The following is a 21,591-nucleotide window of genomic DNA, read 5'->3' as shown; positions in this document are numbered from 1 at the left end:
CATTCTGCAGCTTTCCAAATATAAAACTTGCTATTTCTGTCAAGAACCTGAGAAACAATACCAAGCTTTCAGCAGCTCATTCGGAGAACAGATGCGTACATGTAGAGGTTGGCATTTCCTCCAAAACAGAAGCATTCCTATTTACATCTTCAAAGATAAATATGGTGAAGAAATTCTCTAATATTTAGCCACAATGTGTCAAGAACAGAACTGCAATATCAAAATATATAGTAGTCTTTCTCAGGCCACATTTATGGTTCCTTAAATATCAACCCAACACAGTGATACTTCTTGTAGATATTTTTATTATTTCACCAGTAACAAACTCTAATTTAATGTAAATACCCCAAAAAATCTCACTTTGCACTATTCACTGCCACATGTACACCCAAACAAAATTATAAACATTTGCAGGGGATATGGACATGTTTCTCCAAGCAGCAATACAATACTTGTTTTGATACTATGTGAAGAAATACTTCTGCCAAGTGTGTTAATGTGCCAACGTTTTAAAGTATTAAAACTGGAGTTTGTTTTCCCCACTATAAACTATCATAACCCAGTCCCCTAAGGAACAATGCAGACTTGTGCAATATTTTTAGGCATCAACGTTTGCATCAGGCTGTGGTTATCTTTTGTCACAATCTTGGAGGTTTATGTAACCTGTGCGTAGTGGTCAGTGAATCAGCAGAGGTTGAACAGTGCTGCAAACATAGGTTAATCAGGAAATAAAATCTTTTGCATACATATAAAAGTATGAACAACACGAACTTAATAGAACAAGAAATTAAAGCCCACTTTGCTTTAATTAACCTTCCTCCCCCCACCAAAAAGTGGGAGTGAATAACCGCCTGAATTGAATCAATCCTTCTGACTTGGCTGTCTCAAAACAAATTTAGCTGCTCATAACAGGAAGTATTTCCAGGCCCAGCATCATTGCATTTCAACGTTGGTGCCTGGAGTACTTCAAGGCCTCCCCATCATGCAAAAGGTCAGGTCACCACAAGCTGCAGAATTAATTGTATTCAACTAAAACAGAGGTCAATCGAGGTCACATTTCTGTTTGTGAATAAATCAAAACCACTTCAACATGCTGTGAATGAACTCGTACAACATTCATTAAAATGCACAAATGGGAAACTTTAAAGTAATAGTTCCCACAGCTTAACACGTTTGATTCAACTAATCTTTCCTAATCCAACCAAGTTTACAAATGGTGTCACACTCCCTGCACACCACACAAGGGTAGAAATTACTGCTGGCAAGATTAGAGGATGAATGCTTAATGGGTTTGTACAACATTCCTCTGCCCACCAACTTAAAAGGTGAACCTGCTCAATACCTTAATTAAAATAGCACAGAGGAACATCACAAACCCTCATCGTTTTAATTGACAATAGTAATTTCAATAACATTTAAAATAAAGGGTAGCTTCCTTTTAAAATTATTTTAACATCCATTTCTTTTTAAAATTCAACATTTGTATATTTTGAATAAAAATTGTAATGTATGTAATGTATATATACCTTAAGGGAGAGAACTACTTTTTACAGCTCCTGTATACTGTAGTACCGGCAGTGACCACACCTGTATATAAACCCTGAGTAGTGATCTGTACAGTCAGTTCTAGAGTAACCCTCATTCAGTAAACACCTGTTGAATCGTTCCCTGCAGTCTGTTGTCTGATTATTGAAGGACACAACATTAAGATACACTGATATAACATTGGCAACGAGGATGGGATTCGAACCTACCTGCAACTCTGCATCACCTCCCAGGGATTCGCTCCTGGAGAACAGTGGAAGAAGGTAGAGTCCAGAAGCACGGGCGTCGACCACGGGCAACCGCCCAGTCATCCAGCGGAGATTTGAGCATCGCAGGGGAGGCTGTCAAGAGCCAGGCTTGGCTTTCCAGTCACGGTGGTCCAGCGAAACAGGCTGGCAACAGGTACTGCGCAGACCCTTCCCGGACAGCGGCGGGCTAGAGCCCGACCGAGCGGCACAGAAAAAGGCCGAGCAGCGTCGACGGGGGAGAGAGGGCAGAGCGCACAGGGCGCAGCCGGTGTTCAGGACCGAGCGGCGTCAACGGGGGAGAGAGACGAGAGACAGCAGAGCGCAGCCGGTGTTCAAGGGCCGAGCAGCGTCAACGGGGGAAAGAGGCGCGCAGGAAAACGCGAGGCGCTGCCATTGCCACGAGGACTGCAGAGAGCGGCGTTGGCAGCAGCAGCGCGCGAAACCCACAGGGCGACGCCATTTGCCACGAGGACCGCCGAGAGCAGCGTTGGCAGCAGCGCGGGAGACGCCATTTTAAGCTGCAGCGGGGAAGAAAGGAAAGTGCGGGAGACGCCATTTTAAGCCGCAGCGGGGAAGAAAGGAAAGTGCGGGAGACGCCATTTTAAGCCAGTCTAACCACACCCAAAAATGCCGAAGAGTGGCAGTATCACAGCGTTCGACAATGAAGTCGAAGATTGGACGACATATGTCGAACGCATAGAAGTATACTGCAAGGCGAATGAAGTGCCAGATGACAAGAAAGCGCTGGTATTGTTGAATTCAATGGGTGCAAAAACGTATGGCTTACTACGAAACCTAGTAACTCCAGAGAAGCCAGTAGAAAAGGATTTTGAAAACAGTGTCAATCCTACAGGACCACTTAAACCCCACACCGCTGCTGATAGCAGAAAGATTTAAGTTTCACAAAAGGAACCAGCATAAAGATGAAAGTAATGCTGAGTATTTAACGGCTCTGCGCAAGCTATCGAAACACTGCCAGTTTGGAACGGGACTAGCAGATACTTTAAGGGACAAGTTTGTGTGTGGGCTTCAAAGTGAAGGAACCCAGGAACGGCTTCTATCAGAAAAGGATCTTACACTGGACAAGGCTTTCAGCATTGCAGTATCACATGAAGCAGCAGCACGGGGCACTGCAGAGATACAACGCAGACCGCAAGAATATGGCACAAATGAAATGTCATACGGAACAGTGAAGTGCTATCGCTGCGGCAGAACAACACACGACCATAATGATTGCTGGTTCAAGGACAAAGTGTGCAGACAGTGTGGAAAAGTAGGACACATAGCAAAAGTCTGCAGGTCAGGAAAGAAAACCAGCAAGAAATCTCCACAGGAGAAGAACAAGAAGGTACATAAGGTGACGGAGAGTAGTTCAGATGAACAGAAGAGTGATACAGACTCCGGAAGCAAGGAGCTGGGTTGTCTGAAACTACATAATGTGATCAAAACGGAGGATCACCAAACTATCTGGGTCATGCTCAAGATAGCAGGAGTCCAAGTGAAAATGGAATTGGACACAGGATCAGCCCTAACAGTCATAAACCGAAGGGACTACAAGCGGCTATTCTCACATATACCCTTGAGAGATACAAAGATTGTCTTGAAGACGTATACGGGGCAAAAAGTCTAGCCCAAAGGAAAAATAAGGGTGAACGGGTCACATTGTCCGCATGCCCGATACGAGACTCCCAAAACAAGCGCTCTACTCGGAGCTCCGGCACGGCAAGAGAGCCCCAGGTGGGCAGAGGAAACACTTAAAGGACACCCTCAAAGCCTCCTTGAAAAAGTGTAACATCCCCACCGACACCTGGGAATCCCTGGTCCAAGACCGCACAAAGTGGAGGAGAAGCATCCGGGAAGGTGCCGAACATCTCGAGTCTCTTCGCCGGGAGCAAGCGGAAGACAAGCGCAGGCAGCACAAGTTAACCCAAGCACCCCACCCACCCGCCCCTTCAACCACCGTCTGCCCCGCCTGAGACAGAGACTGTAGGTCCCGCATTGGACATCAGTCACCTGAGAACTCATTTTTAACGTGGAAGCAAGCCATCCTCTGTTCCGAGGGACTGCCTAAGAAGAAGAGAAGAAATAAGATGAGTGACAACTCTAGAGTTGACCACCAGTCTATTATTCTTTCCCTGCTCATCTATTTTCAACAGAAATGAAAACACACAGAAGTCCAGCAGTTACTAGTATTACTTTGAAACTAAACCTTCTCTTCCAAACATAAACGCTAGGTCTATCAGGATAGCATTGTGCTATCTTAACACCTCTTCCTTATCCACTTTCCCCTCTATTCAGAATTATAGTTTCAAATATCCTTTTAGCTATCTAGAGCTTTCTTTAAATTTCTAGATTCAGGATGAGATATAAACCACATTATATTTTGCATCCTTGCCTTCTCAGTTTTGACCAGACCAATGCAGGTTAGTGCTTTTGAAAGCAAACTAATTATTTTGGGATTTCAACTGCCAGTCCAAAAACTGCAACTGCAGCGTACAGGAAACTTTGTGTTATCCGGAGGCTAAATGTCCGGCAAGCTCGAGCCACCGGCAAAAATCAGGAGCCGTTTTGTTAGGTTTTTTTTTCTTCTCGTGGCTTTTTTTTCTTCTCGTGGCTTTTTTTTCCAACAGTCAGGCTCTGCAAAGTCTCTCTGAAGCTGTTGCTAAGCTACAGAGGCGCTGCCAAGGTACGGCCGACTGTCTAGAAGCTAACAGTGTTTGTTGCCAGATACGGAGCTGAAAAGCTCTGTATGCTTCAACATTAGCGCTGGTGTGTCCGGCAGTTTTGAGGGAACGGCAACAGCTCGGTCCCGTCGGTGCCGGATAGCACAAAGTTTCCTGTAGATCACGCTACAGCCAAAAGAGTAAAAAAAATACAGCCAATACTGAATGTATATTAAATTGGGAAAGGGTTGCTTTCTCTGCAAAGTTCCAAGTTCAAGTTAATGCCATCACCAGCACCTCATCGGTTAATAAAAATGCTCAAAGACTGGACTATATTTCAGTTGGTCAATGTGCTTTTTCCCTTTCCAAATCAGTGTAATGGGGCAAAAAACTTTTAAAATGCAGTATTATGACATTATATTAGAACTAATTGCCCTAATAAATCAGACACAATGGAAGTGTAAAGTAATGCATTTGGGGAGGACTAACAAGGCAAGTGAATACACAATAAACCGTAGGATACTGAAAAGTGTAGAGGAACAGAGGGACCTTGGAGTGCATGTTCACAGGTCCCTGAAGGTTGCACGACAGGTAGATAAGGTGGTTAAGAAAAGCATACGGGATACGTTCCTTTATTAGCTGAAGCATAGAATAAGAGCAGGGAGGTTAAGCTTGAACTGTATAAAACACTAGTTAGGCCACAGCTAAAGTACTGCGTACAGTTCTGGTCACTACATTACAGGAAAGATGTGATTGCACTGGAGAGGGTACAGAGGAGATTTACGAGGATGCTGTCAGGTCTGGAGAATTTTAGATCTGAGGAAAGATTGGATAGGTTGGGGTTGTTTTCTTTTGAACAGAGGAGGCTGAGGGGAGGCTTGATTGAAGTGTTTTAAATTATGAGGGGCCTAAATAGAGTGGATAAGAAGGACCTATTTCCTTTAGCAGAGAGGTCAATAACCAAGGGGCATAGATTTAAAGTAATTGGTAAAAGGATTAGAGGGGAGTTGAGGAGAACTTTTTTCACAGAGGGTGGTGGGGGTCTGGAACACACTGCCTGAAAGGGTGGTAGAGGCAGAAACCCTCATCACATGTAAAGTACCTGGATATGCACTTGGAAGTGCCGTAACCTATAAGGCTATGGAGCAAGAGCTGGAAAGTGGGATTAGGCAGGATAGCTCTTTTTCGGCCTGCACAGACACGATGGGTCGAATGGCCTCCCTCTGTGCTGTAAATGTCTATGGTTCTATAATGGAGTTTTAATCACACTTCATGAACAGTCCCTGAACCACAAAAGCAAAAACAAGATAATAATACCGTACCCTTACTAATGACTAACATGGGAACTCTACAAGGTATTTAGCTGAAATCACAACAACAACTTGCATTTATATGGTACCTTTATCATAGTAAACGTCCCAAGGCACTTCACAGGAGCGTTATCAAACAAAATTTAACACCGAGCCTCAGAGATATTAGGACAGGTGCTGAAAAGCTTGGTCAAGGAGGTAGGTTTTAAGGAGCATCTTAAAGGAGGAGGGAGAGAGAGGTGGGGAGGTTTAGGGAGGGAATTCCAGAGCCTAGGGCCCAGACATCTGAAGGCACGGTCACCAATGGTAGAGTGATTAAAATCGGGGATGCGCAAGAGGCCAGAATTGGAGGCGCACAGAGATCTGAGAGGGTTGTAATGCTGGAGGAGGTTACAGAGGTACAGACAGGCGACGTCATGGAGAGATTTGAAAACAAAGATAAGAATTTTAAAATGGAGGTGTTGCCAGACCGGGAGCCTCAGCAAGCACAGGGGTGATGGGTGAACGGGACTTGGTGCGAGTTACATTATGGGCAGCAGAGTTCTGGATGAGTTCAAGTTTACGGAGGGTGCAAGCTGGGAGGCCAGCCAGGACAGCACTGGAACAGTCAAGTCAACAAATTAGCACTACTGGTTTAACAAGTTGTGTCTTAATCCACACAACTTCAAAGCCCAGACAAAACCATTTAAAAAAAAACTAACAGAAGCTCCATCTTCTTCAGATGGATAATCACAAAAGCACGCAACAGGACTAGATGGCCGACTGATACAGAACTGGAATAGTCCAGTTTTCTTCAGGCAACAATCTGGTCCTGTGAAAATTCCATTAAAGTAAAACCAGCTAAAACCATAAAACAAGATAATAGCACATCAGAAAGATTCTAGAATGGATCGTTTTTATTTTCCTCCACAAAACCGATGTTATGCTATTACTTACATCCCTTCTCTGTGCATTCAAAAATCCAGCACTAACTAGATAGTTTGAACACTGTGTACTTGTTCTTGAATTCCATGAATGGGGGTGTAATTAGAATTTCTCCATGATGTATTCAGCCTAAACACAAAGTTCTTTTCTTAAACTATACTAGTGATTGTTACAACTCAAATTAATGGATTGAGAAAATAGGTTTCTAAAATTGTCTCTTTCCAATTTTCATCATTCTCCATCATCATAGTCTGATCCTTCAGTCATCATCACCCTGTTCATAAGAACATAAGAAGTAAGAGCAGGAGTCGACAATACGGCCCCTCAAGCCTGCTCCACCATTCAATAAGGTCATGGCTGATCTTCGGCCTCAACTCCACTTTCCCGCCCGATCCACATAACCCTCGATTCCCCTGGAGTCCAAAATCTATCGATCTCAGCCTTGAATATACTTAATGACTGAGTATCCACAGCCCTTTGGGGTAGAGAATTCCAAAGATTCACAATCCTCAGTGAAGAAATTTCTCTTCATCTCAGTCCTAAATGGCTGACCCCTTATCCTGACCCTATGCCCCCTAATTCTCGACTCTCCAGCCATGGGAAACAGCCTCTTAGCATCTACACTGTCAAGCTCGCTCAGATTCTTATGTTTCAATAAGATCACCTCTCATTTTTCAAAAGTGCAGAGAGTATAAGCCGAATCCACTCAATCTCTCCTCATGGACAACCCACTCATCCCAGAAATCAATTAGTGAATCTTCATTGCACCCTCTCTAAGACAATTATATCCTTCCTTAGGTACGGAGACCAAAGCTGTGCACAGTACTCCAGGTGTGGTCCCACCAAAGCCCTGTACTATTGCAGCAAGACTTCCTTACTCTTGTACGCCAACTCCCTTGCAATAAAGGCCAACATACCAAGTGCTAGATGTACCTGCATGCTAACTTTCTGCGTTTTGTATACAAGGATACACAGGCCCCTCTGAACAGCAACATTTAATAGTTTCTCACCATTTAAAAAATATTGTTTTCCTATTCTTCCTACCAAAGTGAATAACCTTACATTTCCCCGCATTATCCTCCATCTGCCACCTTATTGCCCAATCACTTCACCTGTCCATATACCTTCGTAGGCTGTGTCCTCCTCACAGTTTACTTTCCCACCTAGCTTTGTATGTCAGCAAAGTTGGATACATTACACTCGGTCCCTTCATCCAAGTCAGTAATATAGATTGCAAATAGCTGAGGCCCCAGCACTGATCCTTGCAGCACCCCACTAACAGCCTGCGAACCTGAAAATGACCTGTTGATTCCTACTCTGTTTTCTGTCCATTAGCTAATCCTATATCCATGCTAATAGATTACCCACAACCCCATGAGCCTTTACCTTGTGCAACAACCTTTTATGTGGCACCTTATCGAATGCCTTTTGAAAATCCAAATATACTACAGCCACTAGTTCCCCTTTATCTACCCTGCTAGTTACATCCTTAAAAAAAATGAATAGATTTGTCAAACATGATTTCCCTTTCATAAAACCATGTTGACTCTGCCTAATCATATTATGATTTTCTAAGTGCCGTTACCACTTCCTTAATAATGGATTCCAGCATTTTCCCGATGACTGGTGTCAGGTTAACTGGCCTGGAGTTTCGCTCTCCTTCCTTTCTTGAATAGTGGTGTTACATTTGCTACCTTCCAAACCACTGGGACCATTCCAAAATCTAGGGAATTTTTGAAGATCACAACAAATGCATCCACTATCTCTGCAGCCACCTCTTAGAACCCTCGGATATAGGCCGTCAGATCCAGGGGATTTGTCAGCTTTTGTTCCCGAGAATGTTCTTCCAAAACCATTCCACTTTGCTACCCAACTTCCCGCCTTCAAAAGCCTCCTAAAAACCTCGTGTCTAAATTTCTTCACTTCCTGCAACGTGTCCACCTCTGCCCCTTGGAAAATGTTCAAACATTCTTTTATATAAGCAGCACCAAAAATGTAAGTTGTTGTTTTCTCTCTAGATCAGTGTATTGATGACAAACAGTAAATGCTGGAAATACTCAGCCGGTCAGGCAGCATCTAGAAACAGAATTAAAGTTCTGGTGAAAGGTCTCCAACCTGAAACGTTAACTCTGTTTCTCTCTCCAAAGATGCTGCCTAACCTGCTGAGTATTTCCAGCATTTTCTGTTTATATTTCAGATTTCCAGCATCCGCAGTATTTTGCCTTTGTTCTAGTATTGTGGGTTCCACTCTGAACCAAAGCAGTGAAGTGGCTGGAAGTAATAAACTTAATTGCAGTTACCCATCTTGACCAAGGTAAGTCGGAGTTTCAAGTGGTAGGTTGTTTGTTTTGCATGGGAGATGAATAGAAGAAGAAATCCATTCAACTTTTTCACAATATTTTGACCCTGCCTTTTTCAGGCCTCAACAAGCTATCTACAGGTACCAGCTATAGCTGAAGAATGGACTGCTCACGGGCTTCAATCTATGCTGTTTTTAAGTCGGCAGCCAGGAGGTGTGCAAATTCAGCGACAACAATCGCTCCGACTTATTGTCTCCTCTCCCTCCTCAGAACAATACATCTCAAGATTGATAACTTGAGAACGGCCTACCGGCTGCACAAACACACGTCATTGCCGAGTTTCATTTTTTAATGCTGTTTAAAAAGTCTTCAATTTTCTGGCTTGTTAAAGTACAAAAAGAATGTATTTCAGCACAAATATGTTAAAAACTTAACTTTGAAAACAGGGATGGCTGGAAATAACTGGACTGCCTGGAATTAATTATAGAAACAGCAGGGTCTGCGACTCCAGTTAGTCTGCTGCTCTTGGAGAGTGCACACTACTCATAAAAGGAATGAGTCAACTCGTCCTAACAATGATAATCATAAAGTCAGGTATATTGGAACACTGGCAAGATGCCAACCTTCCAACAGTCGAAGAATGACCCTCACTACTGGACAAAGCTGTTGGGAAGGAGATGGTTCTCTGGGTGACGTGCAGACTGACAAATCGGATAGGAATACAGCAGCCATTGTTCCTCGATCCGGAGGAATGAGTGGAAAGGAGAACAGTGCCAGCTTGGGGAAATACATATTCTACAGCACCATTATAGGATCTGGCCAATGACGTGCACGCATCGCGCCTACACAAGGCAGGATATAGGACAAACAGCTGCTACATTCCTGAGGAATGACTGGACAGAAGAATAGCATCAGCTTGGCGAAACTGGGCTTATATTCTACAGCACCATTAGAGGATCTGGTCAATGAATAACACGCATGAAGCCTACACAAAGCGTAATAATCGATTGAAGATGTTTTTGATATACTTTTAACTATGCTGACTTAGTTAATGTGCCCTTTTTATCCTATTCCCTGCTATTTATTTTTCCATACTCACTAGGATATGCTTTTACCTTATTTACAATACATCTGCATATTGAAAATATAAAAGTTTAAATGGAACCTCCACATGTTCCAATATACAGCAAATAATGGAAATAGAGTGGACAGGTTAGCAGCTGATTAGAGAAAGATAGGCCGACAGTGGAGTGTAACCGTTCACTCCTTATTCTAAAATCTCCCGATATACGCACTCAACGCATTAATTTGGAATTTTAATGGCTCTTTCTGATGCCTCTTATTAACTAGTTTAGATAACTATAAGCAGTGCTTCTCAATCAACTGGAATTCCTTGATTTTACAGGATTCCAAGAGTGAACATGGATATAGATGAAGAACTCTGCAGTCCTGCCACATCCAGTCGTGAATGGTGGTGGACAATTAAACAACTAACGGGAGGAGGAGGCTCCATGAACATTCCCATCCTCAATGATGGTGGAGCCCAGCATGCGAGTGGAAAAGACAAGGCTGAAGCGTTTACAACCATCTTCAGCCAGAAGTGTCGAATGGATGATCCATCTTGGCCTCCTCCTGAGGTCCCCACCATCACCGAAGCCAGTCTTCAGTCAATTCGATTCACTCCATGTGATATCAAGAAACGGCTGAGCGCACTGGATACAGCAGAGGCTATGGGCCCCATCAAAATCTCAGCAGTAGAGCTGAAGACTTGTGCTACAGAACTAGCCGCGACTCTAGCCAAGCTGTTCTAGTACAGCTATAACACTGGCATCTACCCAACAATGTGGACAATTGCCCAGGTATGTCCTGTCCACAAAAAGCAGGACAAATCCAATCTGGTCAATTACCATCCTATCAGCCTAGTCTCAATCATCAGCAAAGTGATGGAAGGGGTCATCGACAGTGCTATTAAGCGGCACTTACTCACCAATAGCCTGCTCGCCAATGCTCAATTTGGATTCCGCCAGGTCCACTTGGCTTCAGACTTCATTTCAGCCTTGGTCCAAACATGGACAAAAGAGCTGAATTCCAGAGGTGAGGTGAGAGTGATTGCTCTTGACATCAAGGCAGGATTTGACTGAGTGTGGAATTAAGGAGCCCTAGTAAAACTGAAGTCAATGGGAATTGGGGGAGGAAACTCCCCAGTAGCTGGAGTCATATTTAGCACAAAGGAAGATGGTTGTGGTTGTTGGAGGCCAATCATCTCAGCCCCAGGACATCACAGCAGGAGTTCCTCAGGGCAGTGTCCTAGGCCCAACCATCTTCAGCTGCTTCATCAATCCCGAAGGGCATGTGGCCTACCCCGGTGCCAGGGTAAGAGATATCTCGTGGCGGCTAGAGAGGAATTTGGAAAGGCAGGGGGTAAATCCAGTTGTCGTGGTCCATGTCGGAACAAACGACATAGGTAGGAGCAGGGAGGAGGTACTGCTGAGGGAGTATCAGGAGTTCGGAGCTAAATTAAAAAGCATGGCCTCGAGAATAATAATCTCTGGATTATTGCCCAAGTCACGTGCAAATTGGTATAGAAGCAGTCAGATCAGGAGAATTAACATGGCTAGAGGGCTGGTGTGGGAAAGAGGGGTTCTTTTTCCATGGGACATCGACACCAATACTGGGACAGGAAGGAGCTGTACCGATGGGACGGGCTCCACCTGAACCAGGATGGGACCCCTGTCCCAGTGGAAAGGGTAAATAGGGAGGTGACAAAGGCTTTAAACTAGTACGGGGGGGGGGGGGGGGGGGGGGGAGGAGATCTACAAGAAATGAAACCAGCCTAAATATAAACAAAACAGGAAAGGAGCGCATAGGAAAGAATAAAGTAAGGGAGGGCATTGATGGCCAGGGAATAATTAAAGTAATAGAACAGGAGTTTAAAAAGCTAGTTAAAAATAAAGTGAGAGGAGCTGCTATTAAAAAAAGGAGTTAAACTGTCTGTACAGCAATGCAGCAGTGTCAGTAATAAAACAGGGGAGCTGGAGGTAATCATGTTTTGCAAGGAACCAGACATAGTAGGGATTACTGAGACATGGCTACAGAAAAGTCAGGACTGGGAATTAAACATTGCCGGGTATAACTTATTTAGAAAAGATAGAGAGAGGAAAAAGGGGAGATGGAGTAGCTATATTTATTAGGGATAACATAATGGCAACAGAAAAAAGTGATGCAGCTATCAGCAAGACACAAATAGAATCCATGTGGATAGAGAAAAAAAATAAAGGATCAAACACAATAACAGGTCTAGTATACAGACCATCTAATAGCAGAAGGGAGGTGGAGGAAGAAATGTACAAATTAGGGAAATGAGTAAAACACAATAATCATCATCATGGGGGATTTCAACTACCCCGATATTAATTGGACAGAAGAGGTAAGTGAAGGAGGTAAGGGAACGGAGTTCCTACAATGTGTACAGGACTCCTTTCTAACCCAATATGTAAAAAGCCCAACAAGGGAAGATTTGCTATTGGATCTAGTAATGGGGAATGAACCAGAGCAGATAAGAGAAGTAAAAGTAGGGGAACATCTAGGCCATAATGACCATAATATAATACACTTTAAGGTAACAATTGAGAAGGACATAAGTATGATGAAGACCAGGGTGATAGATTGGAGAAAAGCTGATTTTGAGGGGCTGAGAATAGAACTTGGGAAAATAAAATGGGCAAACAATGATGTACAAAAGCAATGGGAAACATTTAAAATGGTGTTCAACAGAGTCCAGGAAAAATATATTCTGCTAAAAAACAAGAACAAGCTAAACACTAATGAGACACCATGGATGAATAAAGCCATAAAAGGGAAAAACTGAGGGTAAGGAAAGAGGCATACATTAAGCACATGGACAGCAGGGGAGAGCATGATAATGGAGAATATGAAGAGATTAGGATAGAAGTCAAAAAAACAATTACAAAGGCAAAGAGGAACTATGAAATTAAATTATCAAGGAACATAAAACAAAATAGTAAAATATTTTACAGGCACGTAAATTTAAAAAAAGGAAGGTCGGGATGGGAATAGGACCACTAAGGGATGGACAGAATAATACCACAGGCAGTGATAGAAAGATGGCAGAAATATCAAATAATTACATTGCTTCAGAATTTACCAGGGAGATAGAACAGGTGGACATGACATCAGATGTTGAGATTAGTAATGAAATAACTGCTTTTAAAATAAAGAGAGATCTATTAAATAAACTAATCAACATCAAAGAATAAAACCCCTGGTCCGGACAGATTGCATCCACGCATTTTTAAAGAATCTAGGGAAGAGATAGCAGAGGCATTACTACACATATTTAATAATTCGTTAGAACAAGGTGTAGTGCCCGAGGACTGGCGGATAGCTAACGTAATACCTATATTTAAGAAGGGGGATAGAACATGTCCATGAACTATAGACCAGTCAGCTTAACATCAGTGGTAGGATAAATAATGGAATCCCTACTAAAGGAGAAAATAGAAGAACATCTAGAAACCAAAACATAATGAATAGTCAGCATGGATTTCAAAAGGGAAAGTCTTGCTTGACCAACGTTATTGAAATTTTTGAAAAAGTAACAGAGAGGGTAGATAAGGGTAATGCAGTAGATGTAATTTATATAGAGTTTCAAAAGGCCTTCGATAAGGTACCCCATAATAGACTAATGAATAAGGTCAGAGAATACTGAGTCAAGGGACAAGTAGCAGAATGGATAGCTAGCTGGCTTCAAGACAGAAAGCAGAGAGCAGGGGTAAAGGGTAGCTATTCACAGTGGCAGAAGGTAGGAAGTAGTGTTCCACAAGGATCAGTGTTGGGACCACTGTTGTTCACAATTTATATTAACGATTTAGACTTTGGAATCAAAAGCACAATTTCTAAATTTGCGGATGACACCAAATTTGGGGGGGGGGGGGCGGATAGTCAATACTGAGGAGGACTGCAACAAATTACAGGAAGACAGTAATAAACTTGCAGAATGGGCATATAACTGGCAAATGAATTTCAACACAGATAAATGTGAGGTATTACATTTTGGTAGGAAGAATAGGGAGGTCTCTTACTACTTGGAGGGTGCGAGTCTGGGTGGGGTAGAGGAACAAAGGGATCTCGGAGTACAAATACACAAATCACTAAAAGTAGCGACACAGGTTAACAAGACCATTAAAAAAAGCAAACCAAGCACTAGGGTTTATTTCTAGAGGGATAGAATTGAAAAGTATGCTAAACTTGTATTGAACCTTGGTCAGACCACACTTGGAGTACTGCGTACAATTCTGGTCGCCATATTATAAAAAGGATATAGAGGGTGCAGAGAAGATTTACAAGGATGAAACCAGAAATACGAGGGTATACATATCAGGAAAGGATGAACAGGCTGGGTCTCTTTACTCTTGAAAAAAGGCTGAGGGGTGACCTAAAAGAGGTCTTTAAAATTATGAATGGTTTGGGTAAGAGTGGATACAGAGCAAATGTTGCCACTTGTGGGGAAGAGCATAACTAGAGGCCATCAATATAAGATAGTCACCAAGAAATCAAATTCAGAAGAAACTTCTTTACCCAGAGTGGTGAGAATGTGGAACTCGCTTCCACAGGAATTGGATGAAGCGAATAATATAGGTGCATTTAAGGAGCGGTTAGATAAGGATATGAGGGAGAAGGGAATAGAGGGTTATGCCAATAGAGTTAGATGAGGAAAGACGGGAGGAGGCTCGAGTGGAGCATAAACACTGGCATGGACTGGTTGGGCTGAATGGCCTGGTACTGTGCTGTATATTTGATGTATTCAATGACCTTCCCTCCATTATAAGGTCAGAAGTTCTCTGATGATTGCACAGTGTTCAGTTCCATTTGCAACTCCTCAGATAACAAAACTGTTCATGCCCACATGCAGCAAGACCTGGACAACATTCAGGCTCGGGCTGGTAAGTGGCAAGTAGCATCCGCACCACGCAATGCCAGGCAATGACCATCTCCAACAAGAGAGTCTAACCACCTCCCCTTGACATTCTACGGCATTACCATCGCCGAATTCCCCATCATCAACATCCTGGGGTCACCATTGACCACAAACTTAACTGGACCAGCCACATAAATACTGTGGCTACAAGAGGTCAGAGGCTGGGTATTCTGTGGCAAGTGACTCACCTCTTGACTTCCCAAAGCCTTTCCACCATCTACAAGGCACAAGGGGTGTGATGGAATACTCTCCACTTGCCTGGATGAGTGCAGCTTCAACACTCAATAAGCTCGACACCAACCAGGACAAAGCAGCCCGCTTGATTAGCACCCCATCCACCACCTTAAACATTCACTCGCTCCACCACCGGCGTACTGTGGCTGCAGTGTGTACCATCTACAAGATGCACTGCAGCAACTCGCCACGGCTTCTTTGACAGCACCTCCCAAAACCACGACCTCTACCACCTAGAAGGACAAGGGCAGCAGGCGCATGGCAAGTTCCCCTCCAAGTCACACGCCATCCTGACTTGGAAATGTATCGCCATTCCTTCATCGCCGCTGGGTCAAAATCCCGAAACTCCCTCCCAAACAGCACTATGGGAGTACCTTCATCTCATGGACTGCAGAGGTTCAAGGCGGCGGCTCACCACCACCTTCTCAAGGGCAATTAGGGATGGGCAATAAATGCTGGTCTTGCCAGTGACACCCACATCCCATGAATGAAAATAAAACACCTCAGTCTTTTGTTTCTAGTGCAGAAAATAACATGAGAAAATACATACTAGAAGCAAAAAAATTTAATTTTTTCTTTTAAAAAAAAGTCTTTAGTATAAAGTGGCTCCTGAAGTTGTCAATTGCAGCATTTAAGGGGAAATTAAACACTTCAAAGACGGAAGATATTAAAGTGTACAGGGAAAGAGCAGGAACAAGTGATTAGAGGAAAAAGCTCCCATTGAGGTTTAGGCAAAACTTGTACAGGCATGATGAACCAATTGCATTTCTTCTGTACTGTAATTTCTATAGTTCTAGTCAAAAATATAAAATTGGGTAAGTCCTTCTGATCCTTCTGCACTGAGTGGCAAAATTTTTTTGCAACTGTAGCACAAATCAATAAAAATATATAATTGGCCAAGGCAGCTCTAATCAGTCTGGACTTTAAATGCCCCCAATGTTCAGACAGTAAAAGTTTGCATTCAGGGATCACTTGAAGCCCTCATAAATCGAGACCAGGGGAGATTTCAATAATCTGCTTTCTACAAGTACAAAAAAAAAATCAATGGGAAAAGAGTGTGAGAAGGGAGACAAGCTCAGTAACTTCCTGAGAAAACAAGCAGAGTAGAAACATTGCATCAATCCACAAAATAAATGGAAACTGATACTGATTGGATTGTAGTGATTTCTGTGAAGTCATGATTCTTCTTCCCATAATGCTGTAGTTGGTGCAAAGTCAGTGAGCAAATATCAGAGCAATTCAGAGTGAATGCATAAAGTCACATGGATGTCTGGAAAAGTATACCATAAACAACTTCATATAGGAGAAAAATAGAATTAATTTGGACATTTAAAGTTGAACGACTGCTTTCACTTGTTTTTCAAAGCCCTTCTGAGCTGAGTGGCGGATTAGGGCAATTGGCCTGCAGATTAATCATGGTCCGTATTTTCCGATCGAAGGCTTCCCGCGTGCGGAGGCCTCCGATCTGGAAAAAAAATCTACGCCCTTACCCGAAGGCTCCAGAGGTCCAGCCATTTCCGCTCCTGGGCCTCTCCACTACGAAGTGCGCAGGGCCCAGGTATCCCAGGGGCGCATGCGGTTCGCAAGTGTCCCTGGGATCACGTGGGCCATGGGGAACCAATGGGAGAAGGGAATCTCCCTTCATACTTTCGACAGCTTAGACATGTCAAAACTATGAATGGAGATCACTCCAAAGGCACATCAAAACATTAAATAATTTTTTTTTAAATCACGCTTTTAAAATTAGTTAAAATAACATTAAAATAAATATTTTAAACAAAAATTTAATTTTTTGAAAAAAAAATTAAAGCTTTTCACGGGGCTAAAAATAAACTTACCTTTTTTTTAAAAAAAAAGTATTTTAAAATGATAAATGAGTGAAAAATTTTTTTTTTTTTTTTTTTTTAACTCTTATGCTGGTAAAAGCAGACCTTATGCCTGCTTTTACCAGGCATAAGATTTTTAAGGGATTTCAGCGGGTGGAAGGTTCTGTAGAAAGCGGAACTCCCCACCCGCAGGGGCCCCTCTCCAGGGCAGGCGTGCAATGTCAAGAGGATTCTTGACAGATTGGAAATGCCGGTTTTCAGCGCATGCGCTTTGCATGCCTGAAACCGGCACTTGCGATGTCCCTACGGGTGTGTACACAGCTCGTACACACCCGTGGGGATCGGGAAATACGGGCCTATATTAATTTTTAAAAAGAGGCATGCATTCCCCCCAACTACCAATTATTTCCTCTCCCGTTCTGAAGGCATCGACGACTTTCTGGGGTACAATTCCATAGGTATCTCCAGTATCTCACCTAGTAGCCATTATTCATGCATGAGCGGCGATAGACAAGGTAGACAGGCTATTTAAATACCACAGTTGAGCCAAATCCTGTCCTCACCTGACAGCTGCACACACACTCCAGCGGGGTTGCTGGATAGTGATTAGTAACGGGAACCCAAACTCTGCAGCCAAGGTCAACTGAAGCAGCCCAACCACAGTCATAGTTGTCATCTCTCGGCTTCATCAATTTTGGAGAAACTTGTTCATTTTGATTTAAATGGTGTGCCCATAATAGCTGTTGTGCCCAAGAAAAAGAGCTGAATTTGCCTGTGGGTAGGGATCAGGGGCAAAGTTCTACAAATTTATTTCTTCAGGTTTAGCAATAATAGTCAGAGTTATACAGCACAGAAAGAGGCCATTCGGCCCATCGTGTCTGCGCCGGCCATCAAGCCCTGTCTATTCTAATTCCATTTTCCAGCACTTGGTCCGTAGCCTTGTATGCTATGGCGTTTCAAGTGCTCATCTAAATGCTTCTTGAATGTTGTAAGGGTTCCTGCCTCTACCACCCTTTCAGGCAATGAGTTCCAGATTCCAACCACCCTCTGGGTGAAAAAGTTTTTTCTCAAATCCCCTCTAAACCTCTTGCCCCTTACCTTGAAACTATGCCCCCTGGTTATTGGCCCCTCTACGAAGGGGAAAAAGTTCCTTTCTATCTACCCTATCTATGCCCCTCATAATTTTGTACACCTCAATCAGGTCCCCCCTCAGCCTTCTCTGCTCTAAGGAAAATAACCCCAGCCTGTCCAGTCTCTCCTCATAGCTGAAGCATCTTGGTGAATCTCCTCTGCACCCTCTCCAATGCAATCACATCCTTCCTATAGTGTGGTGACCAGAACTGCACACAGTATATCAGCTGTGGCCTAACCAGCGTCTTGTACAGCTCCATCATAACCTCCCTGCTCTTATATTCTATGCCTCGGCTAATGAAGGCAAGTATCCCATATGCCACCTTAACCACCTTATCTACCTGTCCTGCTGCCTTCAGGGATCTATGTACATGCACACCAAGGTCCCTCTGATCCTCTGTCCTTCGCTTGCCTTGTTGGTCCTCCCAAAATGCATCACCTCACACTTTTCAGGGTTAAATTCCATTTGCCACTGTTCTGCCTATCTGACCAACCCGTCTATATCGTCCTGTAGCCTGAGGCTTCCCTCCTCGCTATTTACCACTCCACCAATTTTCGTGTCATCTGCGAACTTACTGATCATACCTCCTACATTCGTCTCTAAATCATTAATGTACACTACAAATACCAAGGGACCCAGCACCGATCCCTGCGGTACACCACTGGACACAGGCTTCCAGTCACAAAAACAACTTTCGACCATCACCCTCTGCCTCCTGCCACTAAGCCAATTTTGGATCCAATGTGCCAAATTGCCCTGGATCCCATGGGCTCTTACCTTCTTGACCAGTCACCCATGCGGGACTTTGTCAAAAGCTTTACTGAAGTCTATGTAGACTACATCAACTGCACTACCCTCATCCACACACCTAATCACCCCCTCGAAAAATCAATCAAATTGGTTAGACATGATCTCCCCCTGACAAGCTATGCTGACTATCCTTGATTAATCCTTGCCTCTCCAAATGGAGACTAATTCTGTCCCTCAGAATTTTTTCCAATAATTTCCCTACCACTGATGTTAGGCTCACTGGCCTGTAATTCCCTGGTTTATCCCTACTAACCTTCTTGAATAATGGTACTACGTTAGCTGTCCTGCAGTCCTCTGGCACCTCCCCTGTGGCCAGAGAGGTTCTGAAAATTTGTGTCAGAGCCCCTGCAATCTCCTCCCTTGCCTCACACAGCAGCCTGGGATACATCTCGTCTGGGCCTGGGGATTTATCCACTTTTAAGCCCGCTAAACCGCTAGTACCTCCTCCCTCTCAATGCTAATTTGTTCAAGTATATCACAATCCCCCTGCCTGATTTCTATGCCTACATCGTCCTTCTCCATAGTGAACACAGATGCACAATATTCATTTAAAACCTCACCTACATCTTCCGACTCTACACACAGATTGCCACTTTGGTCCCTAATGGGCCTTACTCTTTCCCTGGTTAGCCTCTTGCCCTTAATATACTTATAAAACACCTTGGGATTTTTCTTAATTTTGCCCGCCAGTGTTTTTTCATGTCTCTCTTTGCTCTCCTAATTTCTTTAAGTACCCCCCGCTGCACTTTCTATACTCCTCTAGGGCTTCCACTGTTTTTAATGTGGCTCATGGGTTTCTGTAGCCGGTTACGAAGAGTGGCAGTCACAACTGCCTATGTTTAATGTCCTGGTATCTGTACAGCACTTACAAGTGGTATGATGCTGTCGAGTTTAAAAAAAAAATAATTATGGTCATTCTGATCTGGGATAGATTATTGGAAACGTTGGTTAGTCACCATTGCATTAACAACGGTTGATAATTTATTAAAATCCACTCTTTTCTTTTCAAACCAAAGCATTTCTTCTAGTAGTTTTTAACATCGATTCCCACCCAGAAGAGCTTTGCCTCACAGATGGCGGTTGTAGTGAAGGATTACCAACTACATAATTTAACTCCACCCTAGAGGATATTGTTTTTAACATTTCAAATGCTTTGTGCTCAGAGGTTTCCTGAGTTTGCATAGGTTTTGTGCTGGAAATGTTAAGGACTACCACAATTTAAATATTGTAATGAGGCTGGAAGCCTCCATCTTCCTCTCCATTTTGAATTCAACTGCCTGTGGACAGGTCTCACAATTCGTGAAACCCAGCAGTTAAACAGCGGCGAGGACTGCTGCATCCAGGAGGTAAGTGGCTTTATACCAACCTCCTGGATCCAGAGTCCCTGCCTAACACACCCCCCTGATCGGATACCCCCTCATGAGGCCTCCCCCTCCTCCTCTCCCACCACCCCTCACCCATCCTCTCAGTATCCTCTTTTCTAGAGAAAAGAGCCCCAGGCCTGTTCAATATTTCCTGATAAGTAGAACATCTCAGTTCTGGTATCACCGCAGTAAATGTTTTCTGTGCCTTATCCAGTGCCATTACATTCTTTTTATAATATGGAGACCATAACTGTTCATAGTACTCCCAAGTGTGGTATAACCAAGGTTCTATACAAGTTTAACATAACTTCTCTGCTTTTCAATTCTATCCCTCTAGCAATGAATGCCAGTGCTTTGTTGGTCTTTTCTTTTTTAATGGCCTTATTAACCTGTGTTGCTACTTTTAATGATTTCTGTATCTGCACCCCCAGATCCCTCTACTGCTCTACCCAAGTTAGACACTCCAAGGAGTATGTGGCCTCCTTATTCTTCCTACCAAAATGCATCACCTCACACATCTATATTGCGCGTCCATTCTGCAAGTTTATTAATGTCTTCGTGCATTTTGTCGCAGTCCTCCTCTGTATTAACTATACCCCCCAATTTGGTATCATCCGCAAATTTTGAAATTGTACTTCCGATTCCAGAGTACAAATCGTTTATGTAAATGGTGAACAACAGTGGTCCCAGCACCGATCCTCCTGGAACGCCACTTCCCACCTTTTGCTAGTCTGAGTAACTACCTTTAACACTTACTCTCGGTTTTGTAGCCAGCTTGCTATCCATTCCGCTGCTTGTCCCCAGACTCCACATGTTCTGACCTTAGTTATGAGTCTACTATGCAGTACCTTATCGAAGGCTTTTTGAAAATAAACTGTCATGCATCCACAAAAGAAGAGCTCGCTATTCAAGATTTAAAATTGGTGAACGTTTATTTGTGACGATGATTCATTTATTCCCGACAGTCACCAGAGCAATTAAGTCACAAGCTGCAAAAACAGTAAAAGCACATGCAGTTGATAAGGACAATTGCACTTGAAGTGTTCCTCATTCATACACAAGATGACCACGGAAAGCCATCCAAACTCTGCACAGTAGAAGCATTGTTTACTCGGTCACACTGGATAAAGTCTGGTAGTGATCTGAAGCATTTTTAAATTGAACTACAAATACAGGCTTTTATCATTCTCTTTTTAAAAAAAAAACTGGAATGGAGCGTTCACGGGAATGTGAAACC

At 43.3% G+C, this 21,591-nt stretch overlaps 1 protein-coding gene across 2 annotated transcripts in view; it reads right to left on the bottom strand.

Moving 5' to 3' along the window:
- sppl3 (signal peptide peptidase 3) overlaps positions 1–21,591 on the bottom strand; it is a 271,477-nt gene that overhangs the window by 146,876 nt on the left and 103,010 nt on the right. The gene's annotated exons all lie outside the window — the stretch shown is intronic.

The sequence above is a fragment of the Somniosus microcephalus genome, chromosome 19 (genome assembly GCF_052327205.1).
Source record: "Somniosus microcephalus isolate GS21.2 chromosome 19, FLI_Smic_1.0, whole genome shotgun sequence".
In the NCBI taxonomy this organism is placed as follows: Eukaryota; Metazoa; Chordata; class Chondrichthyes; order Squaliformes; family Somniosidae; genus Somniosus; species Somniosus microcephalus.
Note: the sequence above shows the minus strand (reverse complement) of the source record. Positions and strands in the feature narration are given on the sequence as shown.